This window comes from Periophthalmus magnuspinnatus, chromosome 21 (assembly GCF_009829125.3).
Source record: "Periophthalmus magnuspinnatus isolate fPerMag1 chromosome 21, fPerMag1.2.pri, whole genome shotgun sequence".
Taxonomy (NCBI): Eukaryota; Metazoa; Chordata; class Actinopteri; order Gobiiformes; family Gobiidae; genus Periophthalmus; species Periophthalmus magnuspinnatus.
Window position 1 is genome coordinate 26861202 of NC_047146.1, and position 20099 is coordinate 26881300.

Genomic DNA, 20099 nt, shown 5'->3' on the forward strand with positions numbered 1-20099 from the left:
TATATTTTGGTCAAATAAATTTCCATTGACAATAGATTATCTTTCACTCAGATTCACTTACAGTTCTAGTCAGAAGGGACCTGGGATCACAAACCCAGAGTCAGGTGGTCTTTCTTTGCCATGCAGCCATCTGTTCACTCAGAAGCATTAGCCCATGTTAGCCTGTGTTAGCTCAGAGGCAGCCAAAGACCAAACAAAGCCCCAGCAGCCGTCAATTAGGCCTGGTCTGGTCCTGTCCCATTCATACACAAAGGAGGAGCAGTGTGCCAATTCTGGATCACAATCCTCTCTGGCTGTAAACTGAAGCCCAGATCCTGCTTTTGTCAAAATCCTTACATAGCACTTTTACTGTTCTTTGTGGCAGAGGTTAAAGTATAGTAATAGAATCAGAATCAGAAGACTTTTATTGCCATAGTTTGTGAACACAGTTCACAAACTAGGAACTTGCTTCGGTGAAAAAGTGCAACATAAACACACTGAATAAATACAAATACAAATAAGGGCATGCACAAAGTTAAAAAGATATGCTTAAAAAAATCAAGTGAAATACTTAAAGGGAGAAAACGGCAGCATCAGAACAACAGTGCAAACATGGCTTATTACAAATAGCAATAGTATGTACTGAGGATGAGGCGATTTTTCAAATAAATCTCTTGATTTTCAAGAGCTGAGAATCAGATATTACTTTGACAGTTTAATGGCATAAGATACAAATTGATTGAATTATGATAAAAATCTAAGTATCTCTTGTCATTTTTCTCATCCTGTATTTGAACAAAAACTGAACTATAAAGCTGGCTGATACCTGAAAGAGAAAACTCAAAAGAAAAGGACTTGAATGTAAAATGTTATCAGCTGATATTTAGCTACTTTTTAGTTGATGGAAAAGTGGGACTTGAGATTTTCAATTTCAAACTTTCATTACAAATTATTTAAAGTCTTCTCTATTTGTTCAAATCAACTTTCCTTTTACTACTAACAGAAGAATACTGTTTTAAAATGTGTATAAAAATTTGTATTAAATGTATAAAATTTTGTCAAATGGATTCTTCAACATTGTAACTCTTCCACTGTATTGATGACTTGTTTGACTATCTTTCTGATGGGGGTTTAAATGAGACGTCAACTTTCCCTTGAAATAATTCTTGAGGTTTAGAGGCCAAATACCTAAAAAATTATCTTTACAGGGTCAAAAGGAAGATACTGAGTTGTCAAGTTGAAATGATAGTTGGAGACACAGTGACCTACAAACAACCTTTTCTTTAACTCACAATTTGTACTGTTGAAAATTTGATTTATTTGTTGCCTTAAGCTCTATATTAAAGCCCACTATAATAAGACTAGTTTTTCTTAAAATCGTTTAACTGTCAGTCAAAGGCAGATTGTTTCAACATGCTTAATAAATTGATCTTAATCCTCTAGTGGCATGGCCATCTGGACCCAGTCTTGTTGATGGGAATTACACAAGTCAACGCTGTTAAATCTATAGGCCTAAAGTCAAGGACATTTGTTATTCATGAGTTTCAGTTTACTGTTAATGGCGCCCTTTTTAAAGACTTTTACCATTCAAATAAAGAGCAGTTTGTTTTGAATTGCTGTGGCAAAGGTGCATTCATTTCCCTCACTCTAAAACCCATGAATAGTCAGTGAGGGGTCATTGATTTGGAAAATCAATGACCCCAACAACTGCAAATATGGATATTTGAATACAGTTGACTTGACTGGTATTCAAACTAGCAGCAAGCAGTGAGGCTGAACTTGTCAGTAAATTCATGGTTTGGAATAGACAAAAGGCTCACTGATTTTAAACAAATGAAAAGTCTCTAGGTTCAGTAGAATTGTATAGAATGTTGAATATTTATGGAAATTTGGCAGGTGTATTTCTTTGTTTATCATGCCAAGTACTCTCACCACTCCCCAAGTACTTTTTCAACAATGAGTAGATATGTTCTGACTAGTTCTACTATGACAACAACTAATGCTAATATTGCAAGTACGAGTCGATTTGCCAACTCGCCGACTTGCCAACTTAAATTATTGGGAGAAAAAAATGATTGGGGAAAAATTGAGAAACCAGAAATTAAATTGGAATCCACAGACAGTGATCAACTGTGACTCTCTTTACAAGCTACTTCCTGTCATGTGACCCGTGACATCAGGTCTAAAGCTCTGGTTCAGTTGTAGATGCGGCTCAGGGGGACTTTAATTACATGAACAGCGGGAGTCTCTGGCTTTTTGATCCACACAATACACTGCCCCAGTCCACACGGCAACACAAATCCAACTGCAGTTTTGGGTACTGCACCCGAGACTGCAGAACCCGTAAGACCAACCTGTGCATTGCCTGGATTGATTACAAGAACGCCTACAACTCAATGCCACACACATAGATCACTGAATGCCTGGAGCTGTACAACATCGATAGGACTCTAAGAGCCTTCATTGCATAAGGCCAATGGCACTCACACAAGTGACCATAAAATGTGGTATATACCAAGGAGATGCACTGTCTCCACTGCTGTTCTGCCTAGGTCTGAACCCCCTCAGCCAAATCATCAACAACACTGGCTATGGATACCGACTCAGAAATGGGACCACTGTCAGTCACCTCCTCTACATGGATAACATCAAGCTGTACGCTAAGAATGAGTGAGACATCGACTCACTGATCCACACCACTAAGATCTACAGCACAGATACTGGAATGTCATTCGGGCTTGAGAAGTGTAGCCAGATGGTGACAAAGAAAGGGAAGATAGTCCACACAGAAGGAACAACAGCAGACATTGAGGACAGCTACCTTGGCATCCCACAAGCAAATGGCAACCTTGAAGAGGAAACAAGGAAAGTAGTCACAGCCAAATACCCCAGACGAGTAAGGCAAGTCCTAAGGAGTCAGCTCAATGTTAAGAACAAGACCCAGGCAATAAATAGCTACGCCCAGCCAGTAATCCGATACCCAGGAGGCCAAAGGAGGAGATAGAGACCACAGATGTTAAGACTCGAAAGCTCCTGACCATGCATGGCTGGTTCCATCCCAAATCCAGCACCCTGAGACTCTTATGGATCTTGGATGAAAACATCCAAGATCCATAAGTACATCAAGGCCAAGGCCTCAAGAGATGACGTGCTCAGCGAATGTCTCAGACAGTGGAGTGCAGAGGAAGAGGTGCTAGAGGACTGAAGGACAGCACAGAGGCACTCCTCCTGCCTGCACAGGAGCAGGTTTTGAGCACCAGAGTGATGGAGGCCCAGGTCTACCACACCAAATAAGATCCAAGGTGTAGGCTGTGCAAAGAGGCCCCTGAGACAGTCCAGCACATAACTGCAGGGTGTAAGATGCTGGCAGGGAAAGCATACATGGAGCGGCGGGCATAGTGTACAGAAACATCTGTGCAGAGTACAGACTGGAAACCCCGAGATCAAGGTGGGAAACATTTCCAAAGGTAGTGGAGAATGATCAAGCAAAGATCCTGCAGGACTTCCAGATACAGACTGACAGAATGGTGATGGCGAACCAACCAGACATTGTGGTGGTGGATAAACGGAGAAAAGCCGTTGTGGTGGACATTGCAGTACCAAGTGATGGGAATATCAGGAAAAAGGAACATGAGAAACTAGAGAAATATCAGGGGCTCAAAGAAGAGCTGGAGAAGGCCTGGAAGATGAAGGTAGCAGTGGTGCCCATGGTCATCGGAGCATTCGGGACAGTGACCCCCAAACTGGAGGAGTGGCTACAGCAGATCCCAGGAAAAATCTCAGTCCAGAAAAGTGCAATACTAGTAACAGCAAAGATGCTGCGCAGAACCCTCAAGCTCCTAGGCCTCTGGTAGAAGTCCCGAGCATGGAAAAGAGGGGATGAGACCACCCACAGAGGGTGAGGAGGAGATTTTATATACACACTTACACTTTACACTCCACATTACAATGATTTTCATGGAAAGTCCATGTCAAAGTCCAAATAATAGATTTGATTTTTTTAATTAATATATTTTCACTAAACGTCTCTATTGTATTGTGTCATATAATTGTCATTATACAATGTTTGCGTGGGCAGATGTTTGGTAGAATAGAGAAGTTTGCCCATTTATCGTCTTGGACAGGCCCTGGCTCAGAGTGGTCTACAGCTGGTTTCCTATCTCTCAATCTTGTCAGAGCTCTATTGTTTTTATTGGAGCATTTCAAATGTATTCCGAGGAACTAGCTCCAGTGGGAATAGCTACTTTTACAATGGGTATGAATGGGTCAGGTGGGCCTCTCAGCTCAGCTGGGCCTCTCAGCTCAGCTGTGTCCTGATGATATTTGAATAATGTTTTAAAGAGTCAGGGAGTTAGAGAGGCCTTGTTTTATGTGACACCATTTTATGCATTATGATTTATGGTAGTATCTTTTGAGATTGCCACATCATACTGTCATCCACTATTGTGTGTGTTTTTTCTGTTTTGTTAAATTTGAAATAGTTTTTTATGCTGTGTTCTTGAGTCTAAATACAGCAGCCTTTGTACTTGTAGCATTAACTTTAAAGATGATTTCAATCGCTACTACATTGATGATTTTCCTGTAATCTTATGAGGGTGAATTCCCAAAATAGAAACTTCTGTGATTTGCTGGAACATAAAACAATGAATGATGATAGTAAATATATGCTATGATAAAATAAAAATAAGGGCATTACATATGAATTTTATGTAAACAAAATAACAATTTTGAAGAAACTCTGCTCCATCTGTCAGTTTAGCTGCATTATTTTCTGTTCCCCCAAATTTGTGTGCAATACTGTGTTTTCTGGTCATCTATAATTTCTTTAGTGAAACCCCACCCTGATCAGACCTTTTATAATTAATGAGCAGGTCCCATGCTCCACTTCCATGACAACCCAAGCCCATTTAGATAAACTAATCAGTGCTTTTCAGTCTTGCAGATGGCCTCTGCTACTTGAATTTAGCTCCACAGATTGACTACTGTGATGTGCATATGTGTTGGTGTACTGAGCAGAATAGACTCCTGTCTCGGGGGTGGAATCATATTTCCTCAATGTGTAATGAAGTAGCGAGCCCCACTGACAGTGTAAGAGCTCTATAGCGTTCACCCGTAGAGGTTTGGACTGGCGGGGGGACAGGCTAATGGAGGACCACTGAGGTGAGGGGAACACCTTTCAGCCCAGGGCGCTTGGATATAATGACACCACTGCTGAAGCCTGACGCAGAGCTTTGTGCTACTGTTGCTATGAGTGATTTGTTCTTTTGTATTTGCCATTTTGAGTGATTGGTTTGTACCACATATTAAGTGTAGCATTTTAGTAACTCAGTTCTTTCCAAGGCGCTGAAGTTGGATGGTCTTACAGTTCAGAGAAAATCTAATCAAGCTAGTGGTACGTGATGATGACAAAACAAAACAAAAATATGATGAATGAATGTGATAAAATGTGCTCAGAAATGTCTTGGTTGAGGTTGAAGTATTGCACAAAAAGTAAATGGACCATAAAATTAACCACAAAAGGGCAGAAATATTGCTCAGTATATTCTAATGTCGCATATCTCTAGAACAGTGGTTCTTAACCTGGGTTCGATCGAACCCTAGGGGTTCGGTGAGTCAGTCTCAGGGGTTCTGTGGAGGTCAAGACACGCACCAGACTCGTATGATTCGCAGACTGCGAGCGTCTCCAGACGCTGGCCGTGTCCCAATTCGACAAATGCACCCTTTGATGTGCCTATCGAAGTACCCGCCCGACTTAAATGAGCTGTTCTTAAAATTAGGTTGAAATTAGGTAATGGGTGTGTGTTAAAATGTTTAAAAAGTGTGGTAGTATTAAAAAAGGTCAAATCTTTGTAAAAAGGTATGTATGTAATTTGTTGTGAGTTCATACATTGTATTGGTTTTATTCTTTGAACACAGTGATGTTAATGCACGGTTCATTTTGTGCACCAGTAAAACATACATATGTCTTGAATTTGAAAAAAATAATATTTTATTTTTCAATAAAGGAGGGTTTGGTGAATGTGCATATGAAACTGGTGGGGTTCAGTGCCTCCAACAAGGTTAAGAACCACTGCTCTAGGACAACAACTGCAATATTTGTAATTTTTTGATATATCTCCCACTTCTAATCCAAACAACTTTGTCTTACATGGTGACAGAGTAGCGTTTTTTGTTTTTGTTTTTTTCCTAGAGAAGTCGGATAGCTCAGTGCCCACCTAACTTATCCCTTTTCCATAATTTTGTGCTAATCTTTTCAATTCAATTTCAATTTAATATTTTATTTCATTCATTAAAACAAAACAATCCGCATAACTGCATACAGTATTACGGCTTTTGTACAATTTTTTGTTAAGTGAATGAAAGGGCACAGAAGGAAGCAAAAGCTTATAATATCTGCCCCTCATCAACTCTGACTCTTATTCACTACATTATATAAAGTCAAACATAAATGTACAGCTACTTTACGAAAAAAAAAACAACAACAAAAAACAAACAAAAAAACACAAAATCATCCTGTCACATATCAGTTATATATCTTCTTAATAATGATAATTTCAAACTTTTCTTAAACATATAAATGGATTTGGATTCTTTAATATTACTTTCTAGGCTGTTCCAAAGACTGACTCCCTTGATTGAAATACATCTTTCCTTTGGTTTTGTTCTGAACACTGGTTTAGAAAATACATCAGTTCCTCTTAATTGATATCTATTTTCTCTCTTTCGAAATCTATTTTGCAACTTCTCTGGTAACACTTTTTGATGAGCTTTGTACATGGTTTTAAGGATGCCATATTCCACCAATTCGTTAAATTTCAACGTTTCTAACTGAATAAAAATTGAATTTGTATGTTCTCTATATCCACTTCATTGATAATTCTAATAGCACGCTTCTGTAACAGAAAAACTGGTTCAATGTAGGTTTTACAAGCACTTCCCCACACTTCAATGCAATGTGTTATACAATAAGAACAATGCATCTTTGTTGAGAGACTCTTTCACCTTGTGTAATACGGCTATGGTTTGTGATACTTTTGATCTTACTTGCTCTATGTGGGATTTCCACGTCAGCTGTTCATCAATCATAACTCCTAAAAAACGAAATGTACTTGTTCTTTCTATCTCTAATCCTTGTGTGAATAATCTTACCTCTAAATCTTTCTTCTTACAACTAAAGACCATAAATTTAGTTTTGCTAATGTTTATAGATAGCTTGTTAGCATTGAACCATTTTAATATTTTTTGAAACTCATCTTCTACATTTTTTATAACCTCATTTATGTTTTTTCCTGAGTAAAATAATGTGGTATCATCAGCAAACAAGATGCAATTTAGTAATTTTGATACAGACATAAGATCATTCACATAAAGGAGAAAAAGTACTGGCCCCAAGACCGAACCTTGAGGTACCCCACACGTTACTTGACGATGTTCAGATTTTATGTTGTTAATTTCCACAAATTGATAACGGTTCGTTAAGTAACTTGTGACCCATTTGTGTGGTACACCTCGTATACCATACTTGTATAACTTCTGTAATAATATTTCATGATCTAGAGTATCAAATGCTTTTTGAAGATCGACAAAGATACTAACTAAATATTGTTTCTTGTCCATGGCATTAGTGATTTCTTCAGCCAGGTCCATTAATGCTGTGGCGGTTGAATGATTGGAACGAAATCCATGTTGGTTCTTACTTAAAATTTTGTATTTTCCAATAAATTTATTTAATCTGCTAACAAATAGTTTCTCTAAAATTTTTGAGAACTGCGAAAGCAGTGATACAGGTCTATAATTTGAGAAATCATTTTTATTTCCTTTTTTAAAAAGTGGAATGACTCTGGCCACTTTCATGTGATCTGGAAATATTCCTGTGCTGAATGAAAGATTACATATATATGTGAAAGGCTCAATAACAACGTTTATCACTTTCTTGATCAATAACATATTAATATCAGTGTAATCATTAGATTTTTTATTTGGACAATTTTGAACAATTGTCAAGACTTCATTTGCCTGCACACTCTCCAAAAACATACTGTTTACATTATCAGCTATTGCTCCATCATTGTTGCTTTCTTTTGGGATATTGTTTGATAAATTTGGGCCAATGTTAGAAAAGTAATGATTAAATTCATTTACAATTTCTTCTTTCCCAAAAATATCTACATTATTTTTTGTAAAATAATGTAGATATTTTGTTTTGGCAAACAAAATCTTGTTTTGTTTGCCATGATTATCGACAGGTGTTAATTATCCAAATTAATTCAACATATTGGCCTGCCTACTCTGGATCTGTCACCCAGTCCTGGCACCACCCCAGCCATTATTATGTCAATCTACTGCCAAGTCTTTGATTGAATGTGTGTGTGAATGGGTGACCGGTTCCTTGATGAGAAGTGCTTTGAGTGCCTTGAAAAAGTGCTATATAAAATATTTCAACCTTACATATTTATCCTTTGTACCTCTGTATGAAACTGAAAATATGAATTGCCAGTTCAAAACATACAAATTGCGCCATTTGAGTACAGCAACGCACTGTTGCATTTCTACCCAAAACAGTGTACCTGTTCTGTTGTAAAACTCCCTTTAAAAAAAATCAAGATATGAATCGCCATAGCCGAAACAGTAGCTCTTAATGTGTGCCTCTTGTGTTTTGTCGTTATGTAACTCGAGCATTTCAGATGAGCTGGACCTGCAGGTAGGTGGCTATGAGTGGGTACTTGAGTGTGACTCCAGTGGGCAGTGTAATGTAAGCCAAATGAGTGGGCAAAACTATTTCTTTTCACACCTCTACACTGAAAGGAGATGCAAATGATGATTTGGACTAGCTATGTACCTTCTATAACAACTGATGATGCATATAAACAGTATATAAGACTTTTTTTTCCACTATGCAGCTTTTCTGGTGGAGTGTGGCACATTGTTTGTCTTCATGAAAATGCTATTAGTTTGCCTCAAATGTTTCACAGTATAGTATTAAATATGTCAGTTCCGGTGACAAAAAGCAGATGAGATACCAAACTAAGCTACAGGTTAGATCTGTGGAGAGGCGACCTCACTCACTGTATGAATGTGGAACATTGAGTTATTTTTGAGCATTAAAACACATAATTGAATGCAAAATACTTATGTATAATGCCATACTGTGTAAAATTCCAGGGAAAGCAACAACATCTCCATGGAGAAAATCTGGTAAAGCATAACATGGTTTAAAGGGGGAACAACATTATTGCTAAAAGGGCAAGGGGTCTGTTGAATTGAAATATTTTTTGGAAAGGCACAAAGAAGAAAAAAACAAAAAAAAAACAACAACATTGGCTTTGGGATGGATATCTACCATCGTTAATGTCAACATTTGTAGATAAGATGTGAACCCACTTATTGATTAAAGGGACTGTATACTTCAATTTTTAAGTCAACCATAGTTTAAACATGACCTCTGCTGTCCGTTATTGCAATAATTTTGATCCTTTGTTTGAATTTGTGCGTCATTCTGCCTTTGGCTCAACAATGGCTTGACATCATGTTATCAGTGTACACAACTTGGTTAATGTTCAAACACATTTCATAATACTTGGTTTCTGCTTTGAATACAGCTGCATAATATTGAACATGTGCTATCATTTATATTCTTTCTAATCTAAAAAGTATTAAAATATGTCTACTATGCAGAACTTGAACATAAAAAACAATAAACATTAAGCACAAGTTCATATTTTGATTTGATTGGCAATTTTGTTTAAGTGGTCCATGGCCTGTCCTCTCCTCCCCTGTTCCACTGAGGAGAAGTGTGTTTGGGTAGACCTCCTTCTCAGTGAGAGTGACACATGAGTGGAACTCGGTACCTGTGATTATCAGGGAAATGGCCACATACAACACATTTAAAATACACCGAAGGAAATGGCTTTTTAATAATCAAACCCATCAACATTTCCAATAATGCACTTTTTAATTATGTTTTTTATTGTATTATCATATGTACAGTGTCCCTGTTAAATAGGTAGATATGCTACTTAAGAACTAACTTTAAAAAACATTTTAAAGGGCCTATTATATGAAAAACAATGGCCTCTTGTAAGGTTTAAGCTCAAAATGCTCTGATGTCATGAAGAGGTAGTTTTCAAGCTGCCTCTTATCTTTAGTTCAGTAGAGTTTGGCAATTCCAGGGCTGAAAACCAAATTATTCTAATGAAGGTGTATGGAGTTTAAAAAAAACACAGTGGAGCACGTTCTGCATTACGACATGGTGGAGTGTTTTCTGTTTGGGATAAGAACAAATTTTGCAGAATTTGTGTGTTAAACATGCATGAATGAAACCAAAGACAACTCCAGGTCTGTTTGTAATAAGGAAACAGCATTATAGCATAGATCAGAAAATACTGTAATATGGACCCTTTAAATCATGTCTTTTATTGGGCTAAATTTGGACTAAACCAGGATTATGCAGGACCAATCCATGCAATAATTTGAGAATCTTTTGACATGTTCCTGCATTTTGTTTACTGATCCCTTTATCTCAATCCCAGTGCTTTTTGGAGTTTTATTTGTCCAAGGTTGGGAAAAGTGAAGCAGAGAGAAGCTATCTGCCGTCCTTCAGCTATGGGCTTTTCACATGGCAGTCAGTGCAGTATAATTGGTTTTATATGAGGTCAGACAGTCTGTTGTTGTGAGCCAGCAGCACTGAACTGCAGTCTCAAAGGCCTTGAAGAGTTGAAGTTGCTCAAGACTGAAAATATTGTTTGGGGAAAAAGACATAATGCTTGGGCTTGCAGAAAATAAAGAATGCAATGCTACCAACTGCACTTATCATACTAAGGTAGAGGTCATAAATACGTAGCCGTCTTTAGCTGTCAATTTGAGCAATTTCTGTCCAAATCTTGCTTAAATATTCATTCAACTTAATAAAAAGCACAAAATTACCTGGCTTCCATGATTTTACTTTCTAAATTTAATCGTAAACTCATCTTTTCGACAATATGCTGTTTTGGTAATCTTGTCAAAATGTGATTCATTGCTGCTTTGTTTAATGCTGCTCTCTGCTCAAACACTTTTTCCCCACCCACTCCTATTGGTCAGCCTCTTTTATGCTCCAAGTGATTGACAAGTGGACCTAACCAATCACAGTGAACTCTTACCTCTCAGAGGAAGTTGTAGCTGCTATGACTTTGTTTTTGAGTGTCCCAATTTATTTCTGGTGGAGTCCTGGGCTAATCCTGGTTTACTTTACTTCCAGTTCAGATATGCCACAGTTGTAGTTTACCAGTATCAACCAAGATGTGTGGTTTTGCTCATATTTTAAACAAAAACTTAGATAAATCTTGTTTTCCCTTTTAAGCTACTGGTGAGATTAGATTCATTCTAATTATTTTATGATATAGTTTACTTGATCCAAACATTTTTTGTATGGTGGTACTTGGTCACAACAGTTTGCAAACCACTCTCCATAAAACACTTGTATAATCAAACCATTCTCAGTGTCTAAAAGTGGCTAAGACTCATCATTGTTCAAGTATCCAAGGATGTTATTCTACCTTTCCCTGCATGCTTACTTCCTGCTTTTCTAAGGATCTGGTCTTCTTAAGATTTCGTCTGCCGAGACAGAGAAAATTGCTGTAAATGAAAGCCCACGAACTCCCTTTGAGCTCGGTGCGTGGGTGGTGCTGTATCAATGGGCAATTAGGAAGGAATCCCAGACAACCTTAAGTGAGAGTTGGATAAATTAAAGATTAGTGACAGCGTGAAGCTCTTGACTCAGCTTCTATTTTGAAAAAAGTAGCGGTAAGCTTTTAGAACCTTTTTACTTGCACTTAAGGAGATCCTGGTATTTCAAAGTCCTTCCATAGTCAAATTAAAAGTAGGATTTGAAAAGGTGTATAAGCCATACTTTATCCCAGTTCATATGATGTGAACAAATTGAATATGTTTTTTCTTAATAATAGCGATGATAGTAAGAAAATTAGATTTCAATCAAGGAAAGATATTTAGCCAAATGGGATCATGGAAGCATACATACATACATACATACACATACATACACACACACACACACACCCCTACACACATACACACACATACATACACACACATACATACACAGACACACAGACACACATACATACACACACACATACATACATACACACACATACATACATACATACATACACACACATACATATACACACATACGTACACACATACGTACACACACATACGTACACAGACACACACACATACATACACAGACACACATACATACATAGACACACGTACATACACACAAACATACATACACACACATACGCACATACATACACACACATACACACCCCCCCTACATACACACACACACACCCCTACATACATACACACACACACACACATACACACACACACATGCATACACACGCACCCCTACATACGCATACACACACACACACACATACATACGCATACACATACATACACACCCCCACATATACACACATACATACACACATACACATACACACATACATACATATACACATACACACACACCCCCATACACACACACCCCTACATACACACACACACATACATACACACCCCCATATACACATACATACATACACACACACACACCCCTATACACACCCCTACATACACACACACACACACCCCCACACACCCCTACACACACACACATATACACATACACACCCCCACATACACACACACGCATATACACATACATACATACACACATACATATACACACGCACGCACATACATATACACACGCACATATACACACACACACACAATTTATATTCCCCATGAGTAAGTTAAACCAGTTACTTCCCTAGAGAACTGTCCATAGTTTCTTAATCAAACCATGAATGGACTGAGTGTTAGATATGTGTTAGTTTTCTGCTTGGGGTAAAGACTGAGCCCCTCTCATTAGCACATGTTTCCCAGACATCACCACGATCCTGTCCCGTTTACAGATGGCCCACATCTGTCCCAACTTTAGGCTTTTGTAACAGTATGTGCACTGCAAAAAGATGTCTAGGTGAGTGAAAATTGCTTGCAGTTGGAATAATATTTTTCATTTGAATAGTTTTGTCTATTTCTTAAGATTTGCTTTATCAGTTTATATTATTATGTTTATGCTATTGACAAGAAAATTGTACTCACTCCATTGCCTTTTTCTTTATGACTATTTGGAACTCGGAAATGTAAACATGTAAAAAAATAAAAATATAATAATTATTATTAACACAAAATTCAACTTGGCCAAGTTACAGATCAAATTTGTGGAGAACAGCATGCTCCCAGTGGAAATGAAAATTTTATTTCTGGCAAAGGAATATTACTACTGTATGTTAAGCACTCCAGAGTTACATAGTGCACCTTGAACAAAACCACATAACCATTTTTTTGCAGTGCATTTTTGTCCTTCTCTCTCTGTCGCTCTCTGTCTCTCCTATGTCTTTATTTGTCCACCTGGTCTGACAGAAGCAGAAAAAAAGTTGCTTCCTTAACTGTTCATGTTGCCGGGCAGATTTCCTGAGGGCCTCTTGAGATGCCTGATCCCACTGAGATCACAGGCTACTGTATGCTAATGGCAACAAAACTAAGTTTAGTGCAAAAACCGCAGAACAAAGTCAAGTGATTTCTATAAAAAGATCAAAGCTTAGAAATCCAATGCTAATGCTCTAAACTCAGCATGAAGGTATTGCAAACAGCCTCCAGAAAGATTAATATTGTTTGTAAAAGACCTGACATGGCCTCAAGTTTCTACACAAGCAATTTAAATCACATCAAAACTAATCAAGTAGGTCTAAACTGGGTCACAAAAGACACGACTCAACCATGTATAAAATAAGATTATAACTAGACTAAAAACATGATTAAACCGGGTCTGAAAAAGGACTGGCAGGATTAAACCTGGTCCAAAACATGTATTTAGGCTTTAGCCATTTTAAACCCAGAACTAAATCAAGATGGAGCCAACTATGATACGGATAAATTAGGAGTAAGGCGGGACCGAGGCGGGACCGAGGTGGGACCGAGGTGGGACCGAGGTGGGACCGAGGTGGGACCGAGGCGGGACCGAGGCGGGACCGAAGTGGGAGTCTCTAGGCTTTAGCCACTCTTTTAAATGAGGACAAACAACTGGATCAAGACTGAGCCAACTAGGATACTGATAAACCAGGGCCGAACCAGGACAGTACAACCAGAGCAGGAATGATTAAAAAAAATAAATACTTGCTCTAAATAAAAATTATCCACAATCAAACTACAAAAAGTCTATCTATGTGCATTGATGCAATCGAGGGCATGATCATATTAGATTTTACAACCACTAGTGTTGTGTCCCAAACCAAAATTTTACACTTACCAACGTCATTAGCCTCCACAATCACACAGTGTGTCCTGACACCACCCACCCTGTTTACAGATTCAGGTCACACACAGCAGGCACCATCATCTCATGTGTCTCAACTACAGTTTAAAAAGATGGTCTAAAGGGTTCCTGGGTCTTAGGTGGTCAATTTCTAAAGACCTACTGCTTTGGGGACAGGGCAATTAAGATTTTGTTTCATGCAGATCGTAGAGCTGAGCAATTTTGCAGAAAAAAAAAATCTTGTTGGAAGATTCAGTGAACAGTGAAGTACATTTCATTTGTCATTTGTTTTTGTCATAAAAAATCTCTACAGCTTCTGTGGTTTGCTAATTCGGAGTAGAATAAAAAACTTTTTTCGTATCTATGGATCAGTTGAGACGATTCAAACTGATATCATTTTCACTTTCAGCTCTATTGGATGCCCATATAAAGCAGGATAGTGGATTGAGTTTCAACACTAGACTCCTTTTTGATATCTTGATATAATGCCACATAATCAATGCATTAATACTTCCCCATGCATGTCTGAGAGTATGACATCATCATATTCCCGAATCTAAAAATGTTCACATCTGACAGGTTTACCTCACCCATGCTGCTGTCCCATGCCCCCGTCCCGAGTGGCTCATGGGTGCTCACCGCTGCCACGTGCAAAGGGCAAATTACAGCCTGGTGGCAGCTGTGAGGGGCGGGGCCAAAGCCAAGCCTGCCCAAACCCCACATGGAGACCAAGGCCCTTTGATGGCGACCTTGAGGCTTCGTCGTCTTTGTAATTACAGCGTTTGTGAAGTGGTACACCCAGTTTCTCTTAACATTATATCACTGCACACTGCAAGGGAAATATCAGGCCTAATTGGTGCGTTAGTGAGTTCACATATATAAGCTGCCATACATCCTATGGGGACTTGGTTATGTTGAAGTTGAATTTGTAGTTTCATTGGCATTATGTAATAACATAAAGGTGTACTATGCTGCTTTGCTTGTGGAGAGTCTTCCACCTGCTTGTACCAAGGCAATATTATTTGTTTTGCCTGGGATGTTACTAAATTTAGCATTAAACGACAAGCAGGAGGGTCCACCAGGCTAAGTTAAATGTCAGAACTGTGGAGAGGAGACTCCGTACACAGTAAGAATTGTTTTTCAAGGTATACAAATGTGTATACATTTATTGCTGTGCTTTTAGGCAAAGCAATAACAACAAAAATAACAGCAATAACAAAAAAATTTTAAGTTGCCAATTCCACCATTGTATCCATGAGCAAGACACTTCAGTTGTCTCATCTCTATTGTCTGTGTACACATGATGTATATCAAAGGCAAGGCTTTTGTGCATTTGAACATGAACAAGTGTATAGTTTTTTGCTATAAAACTGAATACATTGGTGTCACAAATTCATTTTAATAGTCTGGTGTTAAATATTTATACTCACACCTGCACCTGTTTTTAATGTTTTAAATGGACCTATGCAGCTACGGTATTTGTTTTGTTTAGTTTTTGTTTGTATTTTTCTGTATTTGAACAGGACGCTCATGAAAAAGAGTCTGAATGCTCTCTTTGGACTCTCCCTGTGTAAATAAAGATGAATGAAAAATGAAATAGTGATATGAATATAAATGCCTATAAAAAGTGATAACTGTTATATATCAAAACAAATTCATAGTCAAATTTCACAAGTTTTTAAATGATGCATAATCCTATTTGAAAGAACTGAAATTCCAAGTAGAGGACCTCCCACTAGCTCTTTTCACACCCCATGGTCCCACCCTGTCCCCCCTCCTCCCTAGTCACTCCTGGGTTGCTCTGGGCTTTCACGGGGGCGACATAATTGTATGATGGTTTGCTCATTGTCAGGATCAGGTCAACCAACTGCAGTGTTCAGACAAAGCAGACATCTGCCATGCTGAGCTGCCCCTTTTCAGCAGTGACGTAATGTCCCGTGACAAGGCTTGCCCTTTACAAAAGTGCTGGTGGGCTGGTGGGATGATGGTGGGTGCAGAGGCGTTTAGGGACTGTTAGATATTGTGGGGGGTGGGGGAACTGTTTGAATGGAGAAATATGTTACAGGGTAGCTGCTGAAATGTATTGTTTGGCTTGAATACAGTTGACTTATGATCCTTATGCAGTAACAGAAAAACACATTTCCCCCTATCTTTCTTTCTTCCTTTAGTCTTCTTGAGTTTGATAGGTTTTATATTCATGTTGTAGTATTTTTGTAGTAAATTTTGAATGAAAAATTTATTTGAGCATGCAGGAACATGTCTAATATATTTTAACAGTAATTGAAAATGCTACTTAAATCGGAATTCAGTATGTTTTACAATTTATTTTTAAATACGAACTCCCCACAATACATTTTGTATTCCGCAATGTTAATAATGCCTGGTAATTATTATTCTACACAATGCAGAGTGATATCAAAAGGGGTGGACCGGTTACATTTGTCTCAACCATATCCCTTCACTTTCATTCGAATTTTAGCACTTTAACACTTTCCAACTATGATTTCAATTCAAACTTAAATCCTAGTTTATCCATTGAGAGTCTTTATACACCATAGAATCAATTTGACCTACCATTAGGCTACTCTGCTCTTTTTCTGTACTGTCCAACCTTAGCCTATAGCTGCCAGACCGCCTTTCTTTTTGACAACCTTCAAAGCCAACTTCTCCCTATGGCCATATAATACAGTGATAATACTTCTCTAAGTTAGCATGAATGTCTTTACCATATGCTTGAATTAGCATTTGCAGAGGTTGGTTGTTGTAGAGCCCATTTTGAGGTTTAAAACTGGGAAGATGGTAATGGCATTGCTGCATGGTCAGGCTTTAGTCCAGAGGTTGTTTGATGGTGGAAAAAACAGGCAACCATTAGGTCTAAATATTATATTGTGGACTGAAATGCTCTCATCTGGATGTCCACACTGCCCCTGGTCTTTTTAATGGCTCTTTATACCAATAACCTGCTTTTACTATCAAAGTTCAATGCTGCTTTAGTGTTATTATGGAGTTACTGCAGTCCTATAGTCGACCCAGAGCCCTGAGGTCAGCTGACCAGCTCTCCTGGCCAAGAGGTGAGAGTCTTTTCTGTTGCAGTGCCCAGACTATGGAACAGCCTTCCTCTGTTTATCAGATCCTCTCAATCTTTAATAATAATAATAACAATAATAGCAATAATAATAACAATAATAACAATAACAATAATAATAATAACAATAGCATTAATAATAATAACAATAGTAATAATAATAATTAAAACTGCAAGCAGTGATAAAGGCCCTCGCCACCCCTTGCGACCACGGGGTACACGCCACCGCGGAGATCCTGCCTTTCATCGCTCCTCCTCCCAAAATCAGCGACTGAGTAATACTACTCCATTCATTCCAATGGGAGCATTTATGACACTGTCACGCCTGCACGGTTGGAAATAGAAGTATGTCTTCATTGGCTTTTTTGTTCAGTATGATGAGAGGAATATGTGTACCAAATTTCAATGGTCTATGACACAGTAATTATTTTTAATCCTTGTTGACCAAAACCCATGTATTTCAATGATAAATGTCAGACATTGCCATGGCAACACCTTTGAAAATAGAGGTATGGTGTCATTGGCTTTTTTGTTCAGTATCGGAATTGGGATGTCCATGCCAATTTTCAAATGTTTGTGACAAAGTAATTTTTTTACGTGCCATTTAAAAATTTCAAGGGGGCGCTGTGGAGCAATGTAATATTTGATATGTGTAAATTGCATATCTATGCACTCAGATCAAGATTTTGAACAAAATTTATATTAATGCCGGAAAATAGGAAACTGCATGTTTGAGTTACACACAATTAAAAACTTCAAAAAATGTATTTTTTTTCTTTGCAGGCTGGCCACACCCACGTTTTATGATATAAAACATCAAAGACAGTTCCCTATAATCTCACATGGGTCTAGTTCATTTTGACCAATTTGCAAGTTTCTTGAATGAAAATCCATGGCACAAAAAATCCAAATGTGAGAGGTACAATTTTGAAAAAATTGACTTTTCGTTAACGTTCAGGGGGTCAAAAGTGGCTTTAATTCGGCCACCAAAATAATAATAATAATAATGGAAATTTTTTTTCCACCCATTATTTTTCTCCTAAACCATAACAGCTACAGTCATGTGACTTTCTCTCATTGTGCCCCATCACAAATAAGGCCCCTGTGATTTTTTTCACACGTCCACGTCAAAGCGTTTGTCTTCTACTAATTTTTGAAAATTAAATTTGAAGAGGGCGCTAGAGAGCCATTTTGTGAGAGAGTGCCTTGATTTGCATATCATTGCGTTCAGCTCACAAATGTGCATAAACGCTGTATTAGCGTTTTCCCAACAAAAAATGTGTGAAAGAGAAATATTTTTTGAAATATTCCAAAAATTGCGATTTTGTTGAAAATTCACCCTCGCCCCACCCAAAGTCATAATCAAAATGTAATTGTTAATCTTTAATCACACATGGGTTTAGTGGGATTTGGCCAAATTTGAAGTGTTTGTGATTAAAACTGGGCGAGAAAATGTCCTGAATGCGAGGGTGTGCACTTTTGTCATTCCCGGGTTTGATCCAATATGGCCGACTTCCTGTACATTTTAGGGCGGGGCCATAATATCATTTTTGTCATGTCCCGACATGTACTATTTTTTGATGTGAGTTTCGGATTTTTACGTCGACTTTTTTCCAAGTCGGGCTCCCATTGGCCCCATGAAAATCAAAGTTTGAGGTGGCGCTACCGCTATCGTCTTTCCTTATTTTTTCTCGTGGTCTTTTGTGACAATCAGAGCTCGTCAAGTTCTAATTTTTGACACCACTCACTGCCATGTCGGGGCGTGTTTACTACTTGATTTTTGCCATTTTCCACGCTCCGGACGCGGTTTTAATGAGTCCCTCGCCGGGACGGAGTCCCAGGCTCGGGCCTAATAATAACAATAGTAAAAATAATAATAATAATTGTTGTTTTAATTGTTTTTTTGTTGACTTTTATATGAAGTACTTGAATTTGTTTTAAATGTGCTATATAAATTTGAATTGAAATGAAACTGTCAATGGTCTATTAAACTAATCAACTTATCAATTATGGTATATAATTGTAAATTCTATAGCTGAATAAGGTATTTTCTGAGCTATATAAAGATGTCATGTGCTAAGAGAGGACTTGATTTTGATTGAAATATGTAAAGATATTGTAATTGTTATTCCATTTAGCATTTGGTTGAGACAGGAAGGGCATCTGACATAAAATGGATAAATCTGAGAGGGGTCAATGAAGGAAAAAGCTAAGAACTATTGAGTATTTTGGGAGACTTTATAATATTATATTGCCAGATAAAGCACATTTAGTTGGTATATGACTAAAGTTTGCCTCTTAAAGTTAATGTTTTTTCCACCTTAATAGGCCCATGAGTGCATAGTGTGAAGTATGCCTGGCATTCTTACAACCTTTACAACAGCTATACTGCATTTAAAAACCTGAATAATTAAAGTTGTCATAGACCAAAGTTTGACCCAGGGTTAACCAGTACTCTCAATAAGACGCTTGGGATATGCGTTTGACATTCCTCAAACATGACCTCAAACAAATTTATATTTTTTTGTTTTTTTAAGGTGGAACTGAAGGATTTAAGGTGGTAATTGTAAGAGATTAGTGAACAATATTTTACTGGCAAGGCAGGGTAATTAGCAGGTGGAAGCAATTTGTGGACCACAT

At 38.0% G+C, this 20099-nt stretch overlaps 1 protein-coding gene across 1 annotated transcript in view; it reads left to right on the plus strand.

Annotated features, from left to right (window-relative positions):
• Positions 1-20099, plus strand: part of myo1b (myosin IB) — a 90651-nt gene that overhangs the window by 10252 nt on the left and 60300 nt on the right.